This window comes from Carcharhinus amblyrhynchos, chromosome 7 (assembly GCF_965287045.1).
Source record: "Carcharhinus amblyrhynchos chromosome 7, sCarAmb.v2.hapA, whole genome shotgun sequence".
Taxonomy (NCBI): Eukaryota; Metazoa; Chordata; class Chondrichthyes; order Carcharhiniformes; family Carcharhinidae; genus Carcharhinus; species Carcharhinus amblyrhynchos.
The window spans coordinates 84,517,429-84,540,379 of NC_137330.1; the positions used below are offsets into that span (position 1 = coordinate 84,517,429).

The 22,951-nt window shown below is 43.7% G+C and overlaps 1 long non-coding RNA gene across 1 annotated transcript in view; it reads right to left on the reverse strand.

Moving 5' to 3' along the window:
• The window catches only part of LOC145345525 (uncharacterized), an 80,409-nt gene extending 66,807 nt beyond the window's left edge, over positions 1-13,602 (reverse strand). The window contains exons 1-2 of the long non-coding RNA XR_013887078.1: positions 13,429-13,602; positions 13,073-13,229 (exon numbers count right to left, since the gene is read on the reverse strand). This is a non-coding gene — a long non-coding RNA (uncharacterized LOC145345525). The remainder of the gene's footprint in view (positions 1-13,072; positions 13,230-13,428) is intronic.
• Between the last annotated feature and the right edge of the window lie 9,349 nt (positions 13,603-22,951).

The following is a 22,951-nucleotide window of genomic DNA, read 5'->3' on the forward strand; positions in this document are numbered from 1 at the left end:
ATGACCTATGCCTACTCTTATTCCCTTTGTCGCTATGTAATTCTGCAGCCCAATCTTAACCTGAGCAGTAAAATAATGCCGATGACAGGGTCAGTGTGGAGCCCAGGCAATTTTCACTTCGGGGCTCCATTTGCCCAGACACTGTCTCCAATCTCAAGCCAGTGGGATGTGGCAGTTGGTGATCAAGGCTAGTGTCTGGCCACCATTATAACTCACGGTTCCTACCAGGCAGACAGGATTACCATTGATTAGATTTGATTTGATTTATTAATGTCACATATTAATATACAGTGAAAAGCATTGTGTTTTGCGCACTATACAGATAAAGCATACTGTTCATAGAGAAGGAAAGGAGAAATAACACCTTAAAAATGTTTAAAATTCAAATTACAAATGATAACAAGTGAACTGATGGCTAGTTATTGTAAAAGGACCATCATTAATCCTCTAAAGCAAAGGACAAAAAATTTGCTGCCAATACATTTTCAGGTTAATTTAGTCTGAAGGCAGCAGTGTCTTGGTAAACAGAATCTTCAGGTGCCAGGATAAAATATAATAGACATTGAAATAGTTCCAGGGGAAGATAAATTTGGACTATTACAGTTTCAACATTAATTTCTGAAAACCTTTCTGCATAATACAGAAACATACTGAAAGGGGAACTGTCAGCTCAGCTAAAGGCTTCACTTGCTATCAGAAGATCAAATTAGCTTTTTCCCTGCGGTTCCCTGCGCACCAGAAGAGCATCATTTTACTAATACTCACTTTGCATTACACTTGGAAGAAACAACTGATTTATATTTCTTAACAGAGAGAGAGCAACACGGCTGTTTGCTGTTCCACCAAGTTTATTTTCAAACATTTTGCTGCAACTAAAATAATCCCATCCTCAAAGTTTATTTATTAGTGTCACAAGTAGGCTGACATTAACAGCATGGATAATGCACCTAACAAGCACGTCTTTTGGACCAAACCCAAACAGACATGGGGAGAACATACAAACTCCTCTCAGACTGTGACCCAAGCCAGGAATTGAACCCAGGTCCCTGGCACTGTGAAGCAGCAGTGCTAACCACTGTGCTACTGTGCCATTCAGTTCCAGGAGCATTGGGAGCACAAATGTTACCACTAATGCACGTGAGAACTGAGTCAGTGGCTGTAATCTACTCAGACATACAGAGAGCAGTACGGTGGAATTCCCTGCCCAGTGAAGCAGTTGAGGCTATCCCTATGAATGGTGTTAAGGCAAAGATAGATAGATTTTTGAACGGTAAAGGAATTAAGGGTTATGATGAGTGGGCTGATACATGGAACCAATCCATGAAAAAAATCAGCCATGATCTTATTGAATGATGGAACGACTCAAGCTGGTCTCCTCCTGCTCCCAGTTCTTATGTTCTTATTGGTTGACTCCCCAAAGCATATGTGTTTCCTTGCACTTGCGCTGCAGTAAGGTGGCAGTGACTACCTGGCTGGCAATTGTAAAAAGCCGTGGAATCCAATTGAAGGGCAAATTTTAGGCATTGGAGGCCACCCACTTCCCCCCTCCCCCACTGGATTAAAGGCTAACAGCAGATTTAGGGGCTGCCTTCCCCCTCACTCATCAGTATTCCCTCTCACTAGCCCCATGAATGAACTACAGGATTAAGAAGATCGTAGGTTTGGCCATAACCCTCCCTGTGGAGGCCACTCATGGTCCCGAGGACTGTGAGCCTTTCCTATTCTGAAGATGGTGCAGACATTCAAGCATGCCTCCAATTTGAGGCAAACTTGCATTCCTCTACCTGCCTCAGGTGTTCCCAACTCTCCCAATGGGTCTGCCATCTGTCCAGTGCTGTGGGCTCACTTATTGGGCCACCCACCTTGGGAACATGCTTCCATCCTCAATTGGGTGGTGAACTCAATTGATTGCCTTCTGAAAAATTCCTCCATGTCAGATGTCTCTGTCGAGTTGGGACCAGGAAATGCCTCATCATTACAGACAATGTGTTTCAGAGATTAATTTCACCATCACTATCAATCTGGATGCTGTACCAATCTACATTTTCCAATGGGGGAGCCAGGCAGTTCAGGAAAATGGAAACATGAGTTATAAAACAGCAAAACACTTTGGGTGCTGGAAAACTGAACTAAAAAAAAGCAAAGATGTTGCAAATGCCAACAGGTTAAAGGAACCTAGGTGTATTATACATGAGCCACAGAAAGTTAACATGCTGGCAAAGCGAACAATCAGGAAGGCAAATGGTATGTCAGCCTTCGTTACAAAGAGAGTGGAGTATCAGAACGAAGAAGTCTTACTGCAAAGGTACAGGGTATTGGAGCAGCCACAACTGGTGTACTGTACACAGTTTGGGTCTCCTTACCTATGAATGGCCCTAGACCAGGGCCAGGGTGAGAAATTACAGGTGCTGGTGCTTCTCCAGTTTTCAGGCCCTCATTATGTAACAACTTAAATTTTATCTTTGTTCATGCAATGTGGGCATCACTGGCTAGGCCAGAATTTATTGCCCATCCCTAATGGCCCCAGAGAAGGTGATGGTGAACTGCCTTCTTGAATTGCTGCAAACCCTGAGGTGTAGGTACACCCCAGCACTGTTAGAGAGGGAGTTCCAGGATTTTGACCCAGTGACAGTGAAGGAACAGCGATATATTTCCAAGCGAGGTTGGTGAGTGGCTTGGAGAGAAACTTCCAGGGGTTGGTGTTCCCATTAGTATTCTGCCCCCTTCCTTCTAGATAGAAGTGGTCATGGATTGTAAGGTGCTGCCCAAGGAGCCTTGGTGAGTTTCTGAATGCATTGTGTAGATATTACACACAGCTGCCATTGTGTGCCAGTGGCGGAGGAGGTAAATGTTTGTGGATGAGGTGCCAATCAAGCTTTGTCCCGGACGGTGTCCAGCTTTTCGAGTGTTGTTGGAAGTGCACTTATCCAATCAAATGGAGAGTATTCCATCAGATGCTTGATTTGAGTCTTGTAGCTGGTGAATAGACTTTGGGAAGTCAGGGGGTGAGTTAATTGCCTAAGGATTCCTAGCCTTTGACTTGCTCTTATAGCCACAGTATTTATATGGCTGGTCCAGTTCAGTTTCTGTGATCACTGGTAACCTCTGGGAAGTTGATAGTAGAGGATTCAGCGATAGTAATGCCATTGAATGTCAAGGGGTAATGGTTAGGTTATATCTTATTAGAGGTGGTTATTGCCTGGCATTTGTACGGCATAAATATTATTTGAATTATTGAATTTAAATAAGTTCTACAATTCTGTAAGTTCTGAAATTTCATTTTCTTTGCAATTTTAATACCAATTTTACTGCAAATGAATATGCTATATTAAACTGTGTAAGTATATATAATGTATATGGAATTTATGTATCATGATTGAACAATCAGCTCATCAAAGCACTCTGCACCATGATCATTTCCATGTTCTGTCCAAAAGTCGTTCTGGAAATCAGTTGAACCATCAAATCTTTCATTCCATATCTTCGGATTCAGAGGACAGTGAATGGCAGTTCATCTCTCATTTGTAAGACTTAGCTTTTTGTAATTTGAGGTTAAGAGTCATCCTTCTGCATGAAGAGAACCATACACCCTGGAATCTAAAATGTGGATAGAATAGGGGAGCACAGAAGGAGGCTATTTGACCCATCAAATCTGGGCAGCCTCTTTCAAACAGCAATCTAGTCAGTCTCACACTTCCCCCATATTGATGTCAGTTTTTTTCTCCTTCCAAATATGTCTACAGTTCCCTTTTGAAAGCAATTGTTCAACCTGTTCCTACCACTTTGTCAGTCAGAGCATTCCAACCATTCATTGCAAAGATGTTTCTCTTCACATTGTTTCTGTTCCTTTGTCAATCACTTTGTGTCTTCTGGCTTGCAATCCTTCAACCATTGTAAACAGTTTTTCTTTCCTTCCTCTATCTAAACCCTTCATAATTTTATAAATATGTCTATTAAATCTCCTCATAGCCTTTTCCGCTCTGAGGAGAACAACCCCAGCTTTTGTAGCTGCAATTTCTCATTCTGGCAAATCTCTTCCAAAGCTTCTCCAAAATCTCCACATCCTGAGGTGAAGTGCTGATGTTTTATATAGAGTTAGAATAACTTCCTACCTTTCGCATACAGGTACTATAAGCAATTAGGAAGCCAAATGGTTTGTTGGCCTTCATTGTAAGAGGACTTGAATACAGGAACAAAGATGTCTTATTGCAGCTGTACAGGACCTTGTTGAGAACACACCTGGAGTACTGTGTGTAGTTTTGGTCTAATTATCTAAGACAGGATATACTTGTCATCGAGGGAGTGCAGCAAAGGTTCATCAGACTAATTCCTAGGATGGCAGGATTGTCATGTGAGGAGGGATTGGGTCGACTGGGCCTGTGTTCACTGGAACTCAGAAGGATGAGCGTGGATCTAATTAAAACGTACAAAGTTCTAATAGAGCTGGACAGACTGGATGCAGGAATGTTGTTTCCTCTGGCTGGAGGTTTTAGAACAAGGGCTCACAGCCTCAGAATATGGGGTAAGCCATTTAGGACTGAGATGAGAAGAAATGTCTTCACTCAGAGGTTGGTGAACCTGTGAAATTCTCTGCCACAGACAGTTGTGGAGGCTAAGTCACAGAATATATTTAAGAAGGAAATAGATTTCTAGACTCAAGGCATCAAGGGTTATAGGGAAAGCAAAAGTATGGTATTGGAATAGAGGCTCAGCCATGATCATATTGAATGCCAGAGGAGGTCTGAAGGACTGAATAGCCTAGTTCTGCTCCTATTTTCTATGTTTCTATGCACTCAATTCACCTAATTCCATTAAACTGCTGACTACCTACCTTACTTTCCTGAAGCCCAGGCTAACTGAAGTGGTTTATAAAGTTCACTATCCGTGGGTACTGTCCACTCTACAATCAAAACTCCCCTCCTAAAGAAAACAACTAAACAACTCTCAATCCTACTGTCCTTGCTAACTACTACATTACCTCCAATGTTCCTTTCCTCTGAACATGTTGTTGTCTCTAGTGCCCGTCCTTCCTGCAAGTTTGTTTTGGAATTTCTCAAATCAGGATTCTGGCACTGTCATTGCTCCCAGCCAAGTCACAATGACATTCTTGTAACTCTGGCCTTTTGACCACGTCCCATCGTTTCTCTAATTCATTTTTGCTGCCATCCAGTTCAGCGAGGCTGCCCTCACTCAGTCTCAGCCTTACCTCTCTGATCATAGCCAGAATTTCTCCAACAATGGCTTCTCTTCCCCAGCCTTGCACATACCTGTTCACATGTATGTTGAGCTCACCCAGCTCTACTGTAATAATCCTTCAGAAGCAGAAGATACTTCACCCAAATCCCTTTATTTCCAATTCTAACAGTAATACACAGAGTGCTGTCAATCAACCGTCTACTTTCAGGAGTCCCAGAGGAACTGACATTTCTGGTTAAATTCAAGGAAAAGACTCTCTGATTGTCCCATTAATTGACTCTTTAATCAGGGAGTTAATATTCCAATAGGCCAACATCAGTGGCCTGATTGCTACCAATCTTACCGCACCTCCACCACCTCTGTATTGCCAACCTCCACATCTGAGATCAAGTCTTAAATGAGTTGTAATATCCTCCAGTTAGGTATGTTAACACAGTACCATTGCTTCTCATTCCCTATTCACTGACCCAAGCTGAACAGAGGTGCAGTCTCAGTATCCTATTCGTGATGTGGAATTGCCGGTGTTGGACTGGGGTGGGCAGAGTAAGCAGTCTCACAACACCAGGTTAAAGTCCAACAGGTTTATTTGATAGCACAAACTTTCAGTGCATTGCCCTTTCATCACCTGATGAAGGGGCAATGCTCTGAAAGCTCATGCTAGTAAACAAACATATTGGACTTTAACCTGGTGTTGTGAGACCACTTACAGTCTTCTATTCAACCCTGAGCTGAGCTTTCCATCATAAATTGATGCTATATTGGATACATAATACATGTTACAAATTTTCTAACTAACTGTAACACAGATTCAAAACGGAACGCAAAGTTCTTTTGTCCATTAGCATTGTGACAGAAACCATCCACGTTACAAAGGAACAGCTGCAGTCACCCGAGGATCAGTACTCACTTTCTTTAAAAAATAGAGTCGTTATTATTTGGTTTTGGGAACTGTTCCAGTGAGATCTTTCTAAGTTGCAGGTTTCAAATTAAAGTCCATACGATTTGGGAGGCGGTGCAGTGGCACAGTGGTTAGCACTGCTGCCTCACAGCGCCAGAGACTTGGGTTCATTCTGGCCTCCGGTCACTGTCTGTGTGGAGTTTGCACACTCTCCTCGTGTCTGCATGGGTTTCCTCTGGCTGCTCCAGTTCCCTCCCAAAGATGTACGCGTTAGGTTGATTGGCCATGCTAAAATTGACCTTAGTACCAGAGGGATTAGCAGGGTAAAAATATGTGGGGTTACAAGAATAGGGCCTGGGTGGGATTGTGGTCAGTGCAGACTCGATGGGCCAGATGGCCTCCTTCTGCACTGTAGGGATTCTATGGATATCAATCAACAGTTACCTACCAAGGAAGTCGGGTGCTCAGGATCACTTAAAATGCACTATACATTTTGTTCAATTGGTACTACTGAAAAAACAAAGCTATTACCTCAAAGTATAATTTGAATTACCTGGAATGGTGAGCATTGTGCAAAGGTAACAGCAAATTGCGTTTTGTAAGTCTAAGGAGATGCAGAATTGAAGAAGAAAAATTGGGAATCGAATATGTTTCCTTTTTAAAATTTCACTTATGTTCTTGGCGTGATAAGCGCAGTGAATTTAAAGTCCAAAGGAAGTAAGTAGATTTGTCAACTCACTGTTATATTTTGACCTCCCAGCGCCGCCACTGCAAGCAAGGATGGAGAATTTGGCACTCAGCCAATTCCCCGTTCACTGCGGAGGAACCAGAACATCACGCCGGCATGCTGGAAAATTCCAGACTATATTTTTGGCATCCGCACATCTACAGTAAAACACAGAAACCCACATTTCCTGCTTTTCTCAGGATCTTTCAACCGTGCCACCATTCTCTCTGATGGCAAAGGCAGGCTGAAGATCTCCCCAAAAAAAAGTCTTTTGTGAGAGGTCAGTTCAGAGGAGATAAGTGCGCCTCAAAATGTTTTCTGTTATGGAGGTGTGTTGTGACATAAAAATTTGGGAAGCACTAGTCTAGAACACAGTCTCAGAATGGGACACCAGCTATTTAGGACTGAGGTGAGAAGAAATTTCTTCACTCAAAGAGTTGTGAATCTTTGGAGTTCTCGACTCTGGAAGGCTGCAGATGTTCGCATTTTGAGTACATTCAACACAGGAGTTGATAGACTTTTGACTACCAAGGGAATTAAGAAATATATAGACATTACAAGACTGTTGGAGCTGAGATAGATAATCAGCCATGATCTTGTTGAATGAAGCAGGCTCGAGGGCTAAGGCTTATTCCTGCTCCTACTCCTTCTGCTATTATTTCCAGCGTTTGTTGTTCTTCTTGTGGAAACATTAGTCCCCTGGCCTGACTATATCTGAGGGCAGCTAATTCAACTCAGAACAGGGATCTCAGTAGTCTGTACAGCTCATTGCCACACCTCACGGTGCATTTATCCATTAATCCATCAGGAAATCAAAACAATCTACCTAGTGCAATAACTCAATCCACTGTCACATGAATACAGTCCCCACTGCTTATAGCAGTTACATTTGTGTTTAAGTGAGTTGCCCATTATAAGTGATGCATGTTTTAACAAGTGGTAAAAATGCAGGAGGTTAGCTACAATTGCCTCCATCTGTAACAGCTGTGAAATAATGAGAGAAATTTGAATCTGAAATCCCAAACCACAATTGCACCTTCTGACTTTCTATTCTAATCGAGAACCATTGTCCCAGCCAAGCTCTTACGCAGTGGCCACTCCTGAGAATAAAGGCACCCAGGTGTATGTGCAAAATTCCCCAGGCCCTGACTTCAGTTGTATGACTATGTAATAAAGAAAATCATTACATCCTATCATAGAATCCCTACAGTGCAGAAAGAGGCCCTTCGGCCCACCAAGTCTACCAACTCTCCAAAAGAGCATCTTATCCAGGCCCATCCCCGTAAACACACACATTTACCCACTTAGCCAATTTATACATCTTTGGACACTAAGGGGCAATTTAGCATGGCCAATCCACCTAACCTGCACACCTTTGAACTGTGGGAGGAAACCGGAGTACCCAGAGGAAACCCACACAGACATGGGGAGAACACTTGAGAAATGCTGCTTTCAGAGAGCTAATTCTCTGCTTGGAAGATTGTGGAAATGATTTTTTTTATCATACCCAGCGGAAGAGGATTGAAGTGGCAGGATGAGAAAGGGAAACAAAATAAAAAATCTGCCCAACATTGCAGGCATGCTCCCGACTTCTAAGCTATGCCTTTATAATCAACTCCTATGGTTCTGGTAAGCAATGAACAACATTTGCCTGATATAGGTGTTTGCCCGTGTTAAATATGGATAGGGTAAGTGATGGGGATTGTATTTGGAAGTTTATTGAAATGTATCCACATTTATTTCATCCTTCTACGACACTTTTCTGTCGGAAATGCTGGAACAGAGAGCCCAGGTTGCCACGCATTATCACAGAATTTTAAGAAAGCATTGCTGAAGGTGACAGAGTTATGAAGCCCATTAATACTTTTTAAAACCAAAGTAAATCCTTCCGGCTTGTAGCCTAGTGCCAAACTGCAACATCTGTAACACTGAGCTGAGCCTTGAATAGTATTTTCAAAAGAAAACTAAATTTACTACAGATTTATCCCTGTGCCATTGCATTGTAAGGTTGTGCATTCCTATCCTGTCCACAACTACCAGGTGCAGATATCTATACAGTGTACTTAGCAAGAATAGCACTGTAGTATGGTCCACCAGAAGGATGTCTCACAATACCAGATTAATGTCCAACGGGTTTATTTGGAGTCACGAGCTTTCGGACCGCTGGTCATCTGATGAAGGGGGAACGCTCTGAAAGCTCCAAATTAACCTGATTCCAAATAAACCTGTTGGACTTTAACCTAGTGTTGTGAAACTTTTACTGTGCCCACTCCAGTCCAACGCTGGCAACTCCACTTCACGTATTACAAGAAGATCACTGGTTATTCACCTCAATCTCCAGATTAGCATGGATTTCCTTCAGGTGCTCTGGTTTCTTCCCACAGTCCAAAGATGTGCAGATTAGGTTGTTTAACCATGCTAAATTGACCCTGGTATCAGGGGATTAGCAGAATAAATAAGTGGGGTTAAGGGAATGAGAACTGGGTGGGATTGTGATTGAGCCGATGGCCTCTTTCTGCCCTGTGGGGATTCTATGATGATCCTATGATCTCCTTAACCCACTCCATTCCAGCATGAACTCCTTGAAGTGGTGATTGTGGGTTGCAGCCACATTTCACTCAGCATCTTCAGCTTTCCACTCCACTCTTTCCTCTTGTTTTGAAGTGTTTTAAGGATAATTGAAATGTGGTAGGTGGATGAGTTACAATGCAGATCAGCCGTGATCTCGGTGAATGGAAGAACAGACTCAAGGTACTGATTTGTCCACTGCTGTTCCTACCTTCCCTCCTAAAATTCCAAATGACCAGCTTCTTCAGCCTTCTGTGCAGCTTTGCAATTAGCTGTAGTCTTAACTGGAAACATCCAAAAGAAGTTCAGTAACAAGGAACCCCCTGATATAGGATGAGGAAATTCACTACTGGGACCATTGTCAGAAACTGTGCTGTATTTCTCATTTTGTTTCCTTGCCAAGAGTAAGGAAAGATCAAACATTGTCAACTGCCTGGATTCCGATGGACAAAATAGATAAGCTATTATGAAGCTTGATCATCCTAAGGAATGCTCATTCCCTTGGAGTTAGCAAGGAAACTGAGAAGGGACATGTTCCATTGAGCCCTTTTACAATCTTGCATTGACACAGCATTTCCAGGGCTTCTGCACTATATTAGTGCAGATCTATGGCATCTGCAGAAGTTGAGGTGGCAGTATTCACAACATTCCAGCCTCAATTTCCTTAGGTTTCATCCAAGCAATAAAGTTCCCAGTAACCATAAGACCCTAAGATATAGAAGCAGAATTATGCCATTTGGCCCAACAAGGCTGCCCCACCATTGAATCATAGGTGATAAATTTCTCAATCCCATCCTCCAGCCTTCTCCCCATAACATTGATCCTCTTACCAGTCAAGAATCTGTCTTAAATATACTCAATAACCTGGCCTCTATAGCCTTCTGTGGCAACAAACTCCATAGATTCACCACCTTCTGGCTGAATAATTTCCTCCTTATCTTGGTTGTAAAGAATTGACCCTTGAGGCTGTGCCCTCAGATCCTAGTCTCTCCTACTAATGGAAACATCTTCGCCATGTCCACTCTATCCAGGCCATTCAGTATTCAGTAAGTTTCAATGAGATCCTCCCCAGTTTCAATGAGATCCCAAAGACCCAAGAGATTAGTGAATCGGTGTTGTATCAGGTGCTGAGACCATCTCAGATCGGAGTATGTGTGGGTCCAAGTAACAAGGTACAGAATGTCTAATGGCCTGACAATTACCCTGAAACCATTTGCACAATTCTCTCATCCCATTTTCAATACCATCGGGAAGGAAGCTAGTAATATTTGTCCATAAAAATATTCATGAAAATATTCAGAAATAGTCAAGCAGCATCCTGACATTTTCTCATTTTAAAGATCAAAGAACAAAACAAAAATCACAGGGGCAGGCGCTTCGACCCTTCAAGCCTGTGCCAATCATGATGCCCTAACTAAATTGAAAAGAATCTTCTGCCTTTAGTCGGTCCTTATCCCACTATTCTCTCCCTATTCATGTACCCGTCCAGATCCCTCTTAAATGTTGTTAATGTGTCTGCTTCCACCACCTCCTCTGGCAGCGCGTTCCAGACACGCACCACTGTCTGGATATAAATTGTCCCACTAGATATAAATTGACCCATTGGTAAGACGCAGCATGTATTTATGAAGGGAAAGTCATGTTTGACTAATTTGGTGGAATTCTTTGAGAACATTACATGTGCAGTGGACAATGGGGAACCCATGGATGTGGTGTATCTGGATTTCCAGAAGGCATTTGACAAGCAGCCGCACCAAAGACTGCTACATGAGGTAAAGGTGCACAGTGTTACAGGTAATGTATTAGCATGGATAGAGGATTGGTTAACTAACAGAAAGCAAAGAGTGGGGGTAAATGGGTTTTTTTTCTGGTTAGGGACCAGTGACTAGTGGTGTGCCTCAAGGATCAGTGTTGGGATTGCAACTGTTTACGATTTACATAGATGATTTGGAGTTGGGTACCAAGTGTAGTGTGTCAAAATTCGCAGATGACAGTAAGATGAGTGGCAGAGCAAAGTGTGCAGAGGACACTGAAAGTCTGCAAAGGGATATAGATAGTCTAAATGAGAGGGCAAGGATCTGGCAGATGGAATACAATGTTGGTAAATATGAGGTCATCCATTTTGGCAGGAATAATAGCAAAATGGACTATTATTTAAATGGTAAAAAATTGCAGCATGCTGCTGTGCAGAGGGATCTGGGTGTCCTTGTGCAAGAATCACAAGGAGTTGGTTTGCATGTGCAGCAGGGAATTAAGAAGGCAAATTGAATTTTGTCCTTCATTGCTAGAGGGATGGAGTTTAAAAGCAGGGAGATTATGTTGCAGCTGTATAAGGTGCTGGTGAGGCCACACTTGGAGTACTGTGTACAGTTTTGGTCTCTTTATTTGAGAAAGGATATACCGGCACTGGAGGGGATACAAAGAAGATTCACTAAGTTGATTCTGGAATTGAGATGGTTGGCTTATGAGGAAAGACTGGGACTATACTCATTGAAATTCAGAAGAATGATTGGAGATCTTATAGAAGCATATAAGATTATGAAGGAAATAAATAAGATAGAAGCAAGGAAGTAGTTTCCACTGGTAGGTGAAACTAGAACTAGGGGGCATAGCCTCAAAATAAGGGGGAACTTCTTCACAGAAAGAGTTGTGAATCATTGAAGCAGTTGAAGCTACCTCATTGAATGTTTTTAAGGTAAGAATAGATACATTTTTGAACAGTAAAGGAATTAAGGGTTATGGTGAGCAGGCGGGTAAGTGGAGCTGAATCCACAAAAAGATCAGCCATGATCTTATTGAATGGCGGAGCAGACTCGAGGGGCCAGATGTCTACTCCTGCTCCTAGTTCTTATGTTCTGTATGAAAAACTTTCCCCGCACATCTCCTTTAAACTTTCTCCCTCTTGCCTTGAACTTATGCCCCCTTGTAATTGACACTTCCACCTTGGGAAAAAGCCTCTGACTATCCACCCTGTCTATGCCTCTCATAATTTTGTAGACCTCTGTCAGGTCTCCCCTCAGAGTCTGAATTATTGACGTGTTTTATTCCAGGTTACCACTGAATTACCTCCAGAAGATCTCAGATCTTAACAATATAAACCTCAGGTTATAAAGAGCTTTTCCAAATGTCCAGTTGAGTATCTAGTCATGATCTTGTGAACCCTCATGTCCTTTCAAGAAAATAGTGTTACAAATATCTCTAAATATGCAGTCACTTCCCAAAAGCACCAAGTCTACAATATTTTGAAATGACTGAAGGAACCAATCTTTATCTTTAGCGGAACAATGGTCAGTCAGAGTAAAATACAGGTTGATATATTAATTACAATTTTTTACAAATTGGAAAAACCAGACCTTTGACAAAGCTGGGGTCAATCAGAACGTTGCCATTTATGAAGCACAGGTACTATATTGTAAGCTGAACTGGTTGGGATATTCAAATTGCCATCTATTTTATCATTCACAACAATGTTACAGTATGGGACACCACTTAAGAGTGTTTATCTGAACGGTTTGCACTTGCCACTTGCCTTAAAATAAAGCAGTTCCAACATGTCTTGAAAAAGGAAAAGCTTCCTGTGTAAATCAATATTAAGGGCCTACGTGGTTTGACACCTGAGCAAACCACATTCGCACCTGTGACAGTGTAAGGGTTAGCTAATAGGCTCTGTGACACTATAGTACCTGGATGTTTTGTCCCCAGTGTTCGAATGTTTCTGTTATCTTCGCTGTAACCGGCTCTAGCTGTCGAAACACCTCACACTCTATCATTGCCTTCATCGCCATGGAGACATTGCAGGAGCCATTATAGATGAGAACTTCATCTTTTTCCACTTTAGGGCTGAAATGAGAGGGGAGGTTAAATGGGGTGCCATCAATCTTAATGAAATGCAATTATTGTTGCACTTATTAATCATCACAAGCCATTTGCTCGTGGCAACTCCAAGATGCAATTTGTCAAACTTTGTAAATTTCTCTAATTTCATGCCTTTTTTTCCCTCTCCACTTCAGCTTGTTTTTTTTTTCTTGTTGAAGCTTACCTGAGGAAGAGGCCGGCATGATTGCTTGAGATGAACCGGCAGCTATGCTAATGTTTGCTGTTGAATCACAGATGGCATCGTGGCAGGCAGACTTCAAGGCCTCCAGTAACATAGATGCCTGAGTGCCCACTCAAATTGTGGTATCACAGAGTATGTACGGGGCGCTGGTAGCATTGCAGCTGTTGTCCTCAGACACCAGCAGACTGCACAGGGCTATCAAAGATGCTGACAGAAAAAAAAACACAATATTTCAGTAATCACTTTCTCGTCCCATCTAAAACGACACAAAGGTTGCTCTTAAAGGAATTCACTCAGGAGAGAAATTGTCCCTCTGTAGGTTTTGCAGTTCCACTAGGGTATATGATCCAGCAACTGTGTTTTTAAACAAAAGGGCAAAGGTTCAATTTAACTACAAGGAAAAGGCCTTAAAGGATAATTGCCAATGTACCTTGGTCACATATAGTTACTTTTATATTTATTAGAGTAGGCACGGTGGAACAGTGGTTAGCGCTGCTGCCTCAGGGTGCCAGGGACCTGGGTCCAATTCCAATCATGAGTCACTGTTTGTGTGGCTTTCTCCCTGTGCCTGCGCGGGTTTACTCCAGTGCTCTGGTTTTCTCCCGCAGTCCAAAGATGTGCCGGTTAGGTGGGTTGGTCATGCTAAATTGCCCCTTGGTGTCCCAATATGTGTAGGTAAGGAGGATTAGCGGGGTTACAGGGATAGGGCCTGGGTGGGATGCTCTGTCAGAGTCAGTGTGGACTCAATGGGCTGAATGTCTTCTTTCTGCACTGGAGGGAATCTATGGTATGATACCTGCATGTCAGGCAGCCCAATTACTCTAAGCCAGACTCTTTCACATTAAAGGTAAACTATTTGTTGAAAGACTGTTCCTGAATTTAAGAACAATTTTATACCTTGAGCAGAGAGAGGGTCACTTTAACCTAACCTGCCGAATTATGGGCCATCAACAGGAAGTAAAATCAAGATGAGGTGTACAACAATAGCTAATCTGACATCCCCTGCTTTGCAATTAACCTCCGGAACCATATATGTTCCAGCCTGAGGAAATGTCTCTTAAAATCTATAATTGAACTGTGCTTTTGGGGAAAAATATAGAATAATTCTGGTACATGTTTAACTATGGTCTCAAAGTTTACCACTACAACCTGTACCTTTATAATAGCACCCATACTAATACAAAGTGTCTGATTTCTACAATGATAACAGACAGCGAGGTGAACTGTAGCATTATTTCCCAGTAATTACACATAGAAACATAGAAATTAGTAACAGGAGGAGGCCATTTGGCCTTTCGAGTCTGCTCTGCTATTTATCACGATCATGGCTGATCGTCCAACTCAGTAGCCTAATCTTGCTTTCCTCCCATACCTTTGATCCCATTCACCCCAAGTGCTATATCTAGCCATTGAATACATTCAATGTTTTGGCCTCAATTACTTCCTATGGTAATGAATTCCACAGGCTCATCATTCTTTGGGTGAAGAAATGTCTCCTCACCTCCATTCTAAATGGTCTATCCCAAATCTTCAGACTGTGATCCCTGGTTCTGGACTCCCCAACAATTACCCAACAATTATCACCCAACAAACGTGAAGTGCATACACAACAGTCAATAATCCTTCGGTATTGGTGCCAACAGCCAACAGTGGCATTGACAACAAAATTGAGAATTATTTAGTGCAAACCAAAGACCCAACATTACAAAAATTTATATAGTTGCCTCATTCCAAATCATTCTCGCACTCACTTCACATGCAGTCAGTGGAACATTTTATGTAGCACATTACCATTAACAGCCTCTATTTCTACTTCCTTGATAACTTCTGTGAGATATTAACGCTATGGTTGTAATTTTTTTCTCTACAAATAGGCAGTGCAATGCTTTCCAGCTGATTCAACTTCTATAGTAACAGTGGGCAGAATTTGCCTTTCCTGATGCGTGGCAGGGGCAGGAACAGAGAGCCTTTCCCACTGCAGAGTCCAGTGGGAAGTCAGGTTGGGTGGCATAATGCCGACCCCCATTAAATATGCAGTCAGGGGTTTCCTGACATTTTTCAGGGCAGGGCGAGCTGGATGGCATGCACCCAACTGTCATATCCGGGCACCATATTTATAAGGCACACAGACATCAACTTACCCACTGTTGAAGAAGGAGGTGGCCCATTATCACTGGGAGCCCTGGCCTGCAGATTCAGTGACACATCCCATGAGATCCTTCTCAATGCAGTGCAAGTCAAGAGGGGTGTCTGCTACCCAGAGGATGGAAGGAAGAGGCAGAGCCGTCAGGCCAATGCTGCTTAGAAGGAAGTCTCCAGGTGGGTCAGTGCCTAGACTGTCCATCAGAGAACTGTCCTGCAATGCCATAAATGGGTGAATGACCTTGTCCACTCCACCAGGGTAAGTTAACCCTCATCTGCTCAGACTCATCTCACTGGATTGTATAGGGGACATGGGCAAGGGCACCATCTGTGCAGCTCAGACACAAAAGAGCAACTCAGTGTGACAAAGTGATGCCTAATTCCAGCCAGTCTGCAGATGGTGAGTTCCTGATCCTTTCACACACAGAGCTCACATTCTGTCTGGGAGCAGGTAGGGGAAGGGGGGGGGGCACAGATGCTGTCTGAGAGGGAAAAGGAGTTTGGCATTAGGACTCCAGGAAGCACCATTAATGAAATGCCTCCATAAGCCTTATCCTTCTATCTGCCTTGTGTTCACTTCTCTGCAGGATGCTGGCCCAGAATCTGCATGGTCAATCTTCAGCACATGGCACACAATCCAGTGGGTTATTTGTCAGACAGAAAGCATGAAAAAGGCACATGAATCCCAGTTTCCCCGAACTCCATCTTCTCTCACCTCAAGATCCTCATTGATTTTGAGGACTGAGCAGCTCCATTAGCTGGGAAGGAACTAGACCAAGTCTGCAGAGATGGAGAAGTCAGCTAGCAGGCTCCACCCTGTAAGGATCCATGCATAGAACATATAGAACATAGAAGATTACAGCACAGTGCAGGCCCTTCAGACCTCATTGTTGTGCCGAGCTCTGTCCATCCCAAGATCAAGCTATCCCTCTCCCTATCATTCTGGTGTGCTCCATGTGCCTATCCAATAACCGCTTGCAAGTTCCTAAAGTGTCCGGCTCCACTATCCCAGCAGGCAGTGCATTCCACACCCCAACCACTCTCTGAGTGAAGAATCTACCTCGGACATCCCTCCTGTATCTCCCACCATGAACCTTATAGTTATGCCCCCTAGTAACAGCTACATCCACCTGAGGAAATAGTCTCTGCACGTCCACTCTATCAATCCCTCTCACCATCTTATAAGCCTCTATTAAGTCACCTCTCATTCTCCTCCACTCCAAAGAGAAAAGCCCCAGCCCCCTCAACCTTTCCTCATAAGACCTACCCACCAAACCAGGCAGCATCCTAGTAAATCTCCTCTGCACTCTCTCCAATGCTTCCACATCTTTCTTATAGTGATGTGACCAGAACTGAACACAATATCCCAAATGTGATCTCACTAACAACTGATATAGTTGCAGCATAACCCCACAGCTCTTAAACTCAAACCCCCTGTTAATAAATGCTAACCCATTATAAACCTGCTTCACGGCTCTATCCACTTGAGTGGCAACCTTCAGAGATCTGTGGATATGAACCCCAAGATCTCTCTATTCCTCCACAGAAACCTAAGGGTCATACGTTCCTCCATGTTGGAGATAGTTAATTCACTCACTCATTCTATCCTCTCTCACTCACAGGTGATAAGCGGTTCCAATATGTGTGTACATCGATGTTTCCATGCAAAGGATGGTGGATGCCATGGAGAAAGAATCTGGTCCAGCAGAATATTCAGTTTCTGCCAGGGATATGCACTCCACTCTATTGCTGTAACTATTGGTGAGCTTTTGGCATGGCTACACAAGAGGGGGATTTGGCATTCCTACCTCATTTCAAAGAGTCAGACAGGGGCCTTGGGACACCTAAAGGGAGAAGGAGTGGCTATTGGACATCCTTGTATCTCCACACTCTCCCAGGGTGTCTGGACCTTGTGGCTCCCCTTGCCCGTAACCCCTTCAACTTCATTCTGTGTGATTGCAGAGGGAGCAGCTGCCCCACAACAAGACAGCCAAAGTCAGCCAGGGTCTCCAGCCCTAGGATCTCCAGAAGACAGCTATCACATTCATCCAAGACAATAAGAAAAGCTGGCCAGCAGGCTGTCTGCACTCCTGCTGCAGACATCAGGGGAGAACCTAAAAGAAATGATAGGGAACTCAGGATTAAGAAAGTTTAATTGCACATGTGGTTGCATGGGTGTGAATATAGTCCACTTGCTCTTTATTGAGATCAAATATTGTTTATTTATTATGTTGTCCTTAAGCCTGCGCACACCACCCATCCCCCCCAAACCAGTCATCTTCTAAGGGACACGCCAGGCTGGGTCTATGTCCTCTGGAATCATTCAATTCATACATACGTAAGACAAACATAACTGCCAGGGCCCTTGTGAGCCATATGCAAGAAGTTTCCCGAGATCACTGAGCCTTTACCTTTCACACGCTCATCTGTCCCAATGGCCTCATCATTGGAAATACTACATGCTGGGGTTGTCTTTCAGTTGTCCAATTGAGCTGATCCGCAGCTCCGTCCACCCTTACTGACCCAACTCCCATGCAGCATCTTGAGACTTTGACCACAAGGCTCAGCATCCTTCTTAACAGCAATGGTTGTTGTTACCTTCCAGATGAAGTTGAATACTTTTACTCCTACCCCACAACCCATACCATCCCCCAGTATCACAGACCTGCCATGTGTTATGCTTGACCTTCCCAAAGTTGATTTGATTTGATTTATTATTGCCACATGTATTATATATAGTGAAAAGTATTGTTTCTTGTGCACTATACAGACAAATCGCACCATACATAGAGAAGGAAAGGAGAGAATGGAGAAAGTAGTATTACAGTCATAGCTAGGATGTAGAGAAAGATCAACTTAATGCAAGATAGATTCATTCAAAAATCTGATAGCAGCAGGGAAGAAGTTGTTCTTGAGTCAGTTGGTACATGACCTTAGGATTTTGTATCTTTTCCCCAATGGAAGAAGATGGAAGAGAGACTGTCCAGGGTGTATGGAGTCCTTGATTATGCTGGCTGCTTTGCCGAGGCAGCAGGAAGTATAGACAGAGTCAATGGATGGGGGGTTAGTTTGAGTGCTGGACTGAGCTTCACTCACGACCCTTTGTAGTTTCTTGCAGTCTTGGACAGAGCAGGAGCCATACCAAGCTGTGATATAACCAGAAAGAATGCTATCAGTGGTACATCGATAGAATTTGGTGAGAGTCATAGCAGACATGCCAAATTTCCTTAGTCCCCTGAGAAAGTAGAGGCATTGGTGGGCTTTCTTAACTATAATGTCCTCATGAAGGGACCAGGACAGGTTGTTGGTGATCTGGACATCTAAAGATTTGAAGCTCTCGACATTTCTACTTTGTCCCCATTCATGCAGACAGCGCCCTCCGCTATGTTTCCTGAAGTTGATGACAATCTCCTTCATTTTGCTGACATTGAGGGAGAGATTATTGGTGCCGCACCAGTTCGCCAGATTCTCTATCTCTTTCCTGTACTCTGTCTCGTCATTGTTTGAGATCTGACCACTACGGTGGTGTCATTAGCAAACTTGAAAATTGAGAGGAATTTGTCCACACAGTCATAGGTGTATAAGGAGTATAGTAAGGGGCTGAGGACACAGCCTTGTGGAGAACTGGTGTTGAGGATGATCGTGGAGAAGCTGTTGTTGCCTACCCTTACTGACTACCGTCTATGGGTTAGAAAGCCCAGGATTCAGTTGTAGAAGGAGGAGCTGAGCCCCAGGCCACAAAGTTTGAAGATGATCCTTCAACCACCCCCATCAACCTCCATCCCATGCAAGTGAATGTTCACATCTCCTACCTTCCTGAGGAGCCCAACACAATGACATTAGATCTGCCCCCACTCATACAGCCAAGCTCCCAGAATCCGCCTCTCCTTTCATATCCCCTATGACAACCCTCGGCCTCCAGTCATTACCAAACTCTTTCCACCCCATTCTATCAGCTCCCGCTGTCCCCAGTAGCCCTCACCATCCTTTCCTAACATCTGTTCTCTCCAGTGTAGTCCCAAGACCCATCAGGTGGCACTACAAACCCTTCCCTCTGAACACCTTTCCCTTCTTCTCCTATGTGCCTACTACCCCTTTATCTGGCCTGCTCCCCCACACTCCGCCTTCCAGTTCCATACCACCTCACCCATTCTACAATACCCTCACTTTTCCCTACCACCCCCAACCATCCCTGCTTTCCTCTGAGCCTTCACACCAGCCCCATCTCTTCATTCCATTTCTCCCAGTCTAATCCATGTGCCCCTTCCGACATCAGCCCAGACCATCGCTGCCTGACCAGACATCATGCAGAGTCCACCTGCAGCTTGGAGATTCAACTCCTGGATATTGCTGCAACCACCAGACCCACATGGTTGAAGCTCAGCCCAGCCACACAGTACGTGGTGTTCCATGGTTCACGGTCACCGGTGGCCTCATCCTGATCTCCGCAGGCTGCCCCAGGCTTTCTTCAACTATGTCCCAACAAGTACAGGTCACATTGGTCCAGATGTGTTCAAGGTCAGTTGGGAGGAGGAAAAGTCCGGTTGGGCCTTCATCTGCAGCCCATTAATGGGATGCAAAACAGTTTCTTAGCGGGAATGGGGACCTGCCAAGATGGGGATCATTCTGTGCTGGCAGAAAACCAACTTTTCAGCTCCCACTGCATTGTTACCGCCCACCTCCACCCCCACCCCCCAACCACCCCACTTTACACCCACCCCCACCTGCCCCTGTCCTTCATTAAACCCATGGAGGATGAGGGGTAAGGAATTCTGGCCATTGCGTTACTCCTCAGTTTTTCTGTCTTCAATTAACTTGTCAAAACAGCATTTACACTTTTTTTTACTATTGAAAACAAATGCAAACTGGGTCATTGTGGTTGTGTCAAATGCATTTAATAACATGGTCATTAGAGCTACAACAGCAACCAATCTCATTGGATTATCCGTCAGCTAATGCTGCAAGATTAAATTGTTTGAATGGTGTTAATTAGTGGAATTTTATTGTAGATCTATTATTTCAGAAAATCTATGACAGAAAAATGGCATCCAAAGACTTTCTCTTTAATGACCATTGTGTCGACTCACCAGACAACTCTTGCTGGCATTTGTTGAGTGTCCAAGTTAGCCTGGAAGAATAACATATAAATATAATGTCACACATTAGCAATGTAAACACAGCCAACACAGAATGAATAATGAAGTTCTCCAGGATTCACCAAGAGGATGATTTGGAAGATATTGTCTCACCAATCCAGCCAAGGCTGATTGTAGTTGATGACACTGAGAGAAATTAAAAAGGGGTTCCTTCACAAAACCCATCACTGATAGATTGGCCACACTCTCCCACATGATGGCATTCTGGCTGTGTTAGTAACAGAATGTGAGGACGTCACATTGAAAGAGCCCGCAATGTACATATTCACTATCACAGGAAGTAGTTGATGCCAAAACATTGAATGTATTCAAGAGGTGGCTGGATATGGCACTTGAGGCAAATGAGATTAAAGGTTATGGGGAGAAAGCAGGATTAGGCTATTGAGTTGGATGATCAGCCATGATCATACTGAATGGCAGATAAGCCTCGAAGGGCCAAATGGCCTCCTCCTGCTCCTATATTCTATGTTTCTATATTGTCTCTCGCAAGCAAAAAGCATAGATCAATTTACATTCTCTAAAGTGGAATTCGTGCTGTTGCTGCATCTCCTTACACTCTGGGCTGGACTTTCATCCTCAGGGTTGCCTAGCACAGCCCACCCAACTCCGGAGAAAGTGCCAGGAAAGATACTCATTGCAGGAGTAGTGGGATAGCGATGGTTGGATGAGGACTACAGTTGCAGCAGCTAACCCAGGAAAAAGGTTGGAAGCAGCCCCAGGGGCAGCTGAGTGCCACGGATGGGCTGTTTAAAAGCCTGTCTCGGTGCTGTGGGAGTTCATCCCAGTTACAGTGAAGAAGATAATGCCTCCCAGCCTTCACCACTCACATCCCTCATCCCTTAAGCAGTCCACATGCCCCATTGTGGTTGATGTAGATCCAATGGGCCAAATGGCCTCATTCTGCACTGTAGGGATTCTATAATTCTATGATTCTATAACCTATTGATATTATAGAGTTCATTGGTTCTATACAATATAAAGTGGGTGAATGGGCATGGAAGTATCATAGCTTGGCATGAGGGCTAGAAGATGAATGGGGCATATATTGGCATGGAGGTGCATAAGGAGCCTTGGATATAGGTGGTAGATAAACCTTGACATAAAGGACCTGAGAAGGACCTTTTAAATTTACCTTTCAGTCAGTTCCCTAATGGCTTGCAACACCTCTGAGGTGTCACCACAACTCTTTCAAAACTTGGCCCGACTCTATGAAAATTGCAGAGGAATAGGAATACCTATTCGTGCAATGCAGCTGGTCAGGTCAGGAGTGTTGGGTGCAGGTTCACAACCCGATACTCCCCTGAGTTTTAAAAGGCATTCCTGAAAAGCTGAAACCCAGGAACGGGGTTGGGGATCTTGGTATTGGGAACCAGCAGTCATTTTCATCCCTCCATGCCATTCCCTGACACCATGGAAATTGAGCCTTCTTGTTTTTAGGTTCATGCAACACAAGCTTTCCAGTCCTTGCAACCAGAAATCTAATGGAAGTATAACAGAGGGACAATGAATTCAGCTTCCCACCAGTTTCAGTGCTTATCATCGGTCTCAATAAGCAGCAAACAAATAGCTCAGAGGGGGATTGACTAGGATAACTGACTTACAGGTCAGAAATACACAGTGTAAGGAAGGAAGCTGACGACCACAGCAGTGCAAGTGAGACCCACCTGTGGTTCCTGGGAAATACCTTCTCCCCCTTCTGAATTTTCCAAGCCCCTTGTTAATACTGCAGGCTACTTCCAAAATTGAGGCACCAACTTCTCCCCCCAACCCAGTGAAGATCAACTTAGAATTATTGGCATCCTCGGTGCTTCTACTAGCATTGACACCCAGCCAGATTATTACATTTAAGAATCTTCCCCTGGTCTAATCTTCCCTCTCACCGAAGTAGAGCAAGCTTTTGGAAGGCATATTGTCATAGTCATTTAAGGGACCCAGACTAGTTATGGTCCAGGTTGTTCTGATGGAGCTCAGAGCAACACTTAGCTTCTTAAAATGTCAGCCATGGCCCAGTGTCACCACACTTCCATCTGAGTCAGAGGATTTGGGGTTCATGTTCCACTTCAAAGACTTGAACACATACTCCATGCTAACACTTCAGTGCAATACTGAGGACGAGCGACATTGCCAGAGGTGCAATGTTTCAGACTAAATGGTAAACTGAGGTGCAATTTGCGACCCTGATGAGAGCAAAAGATTCCCTTGGTACT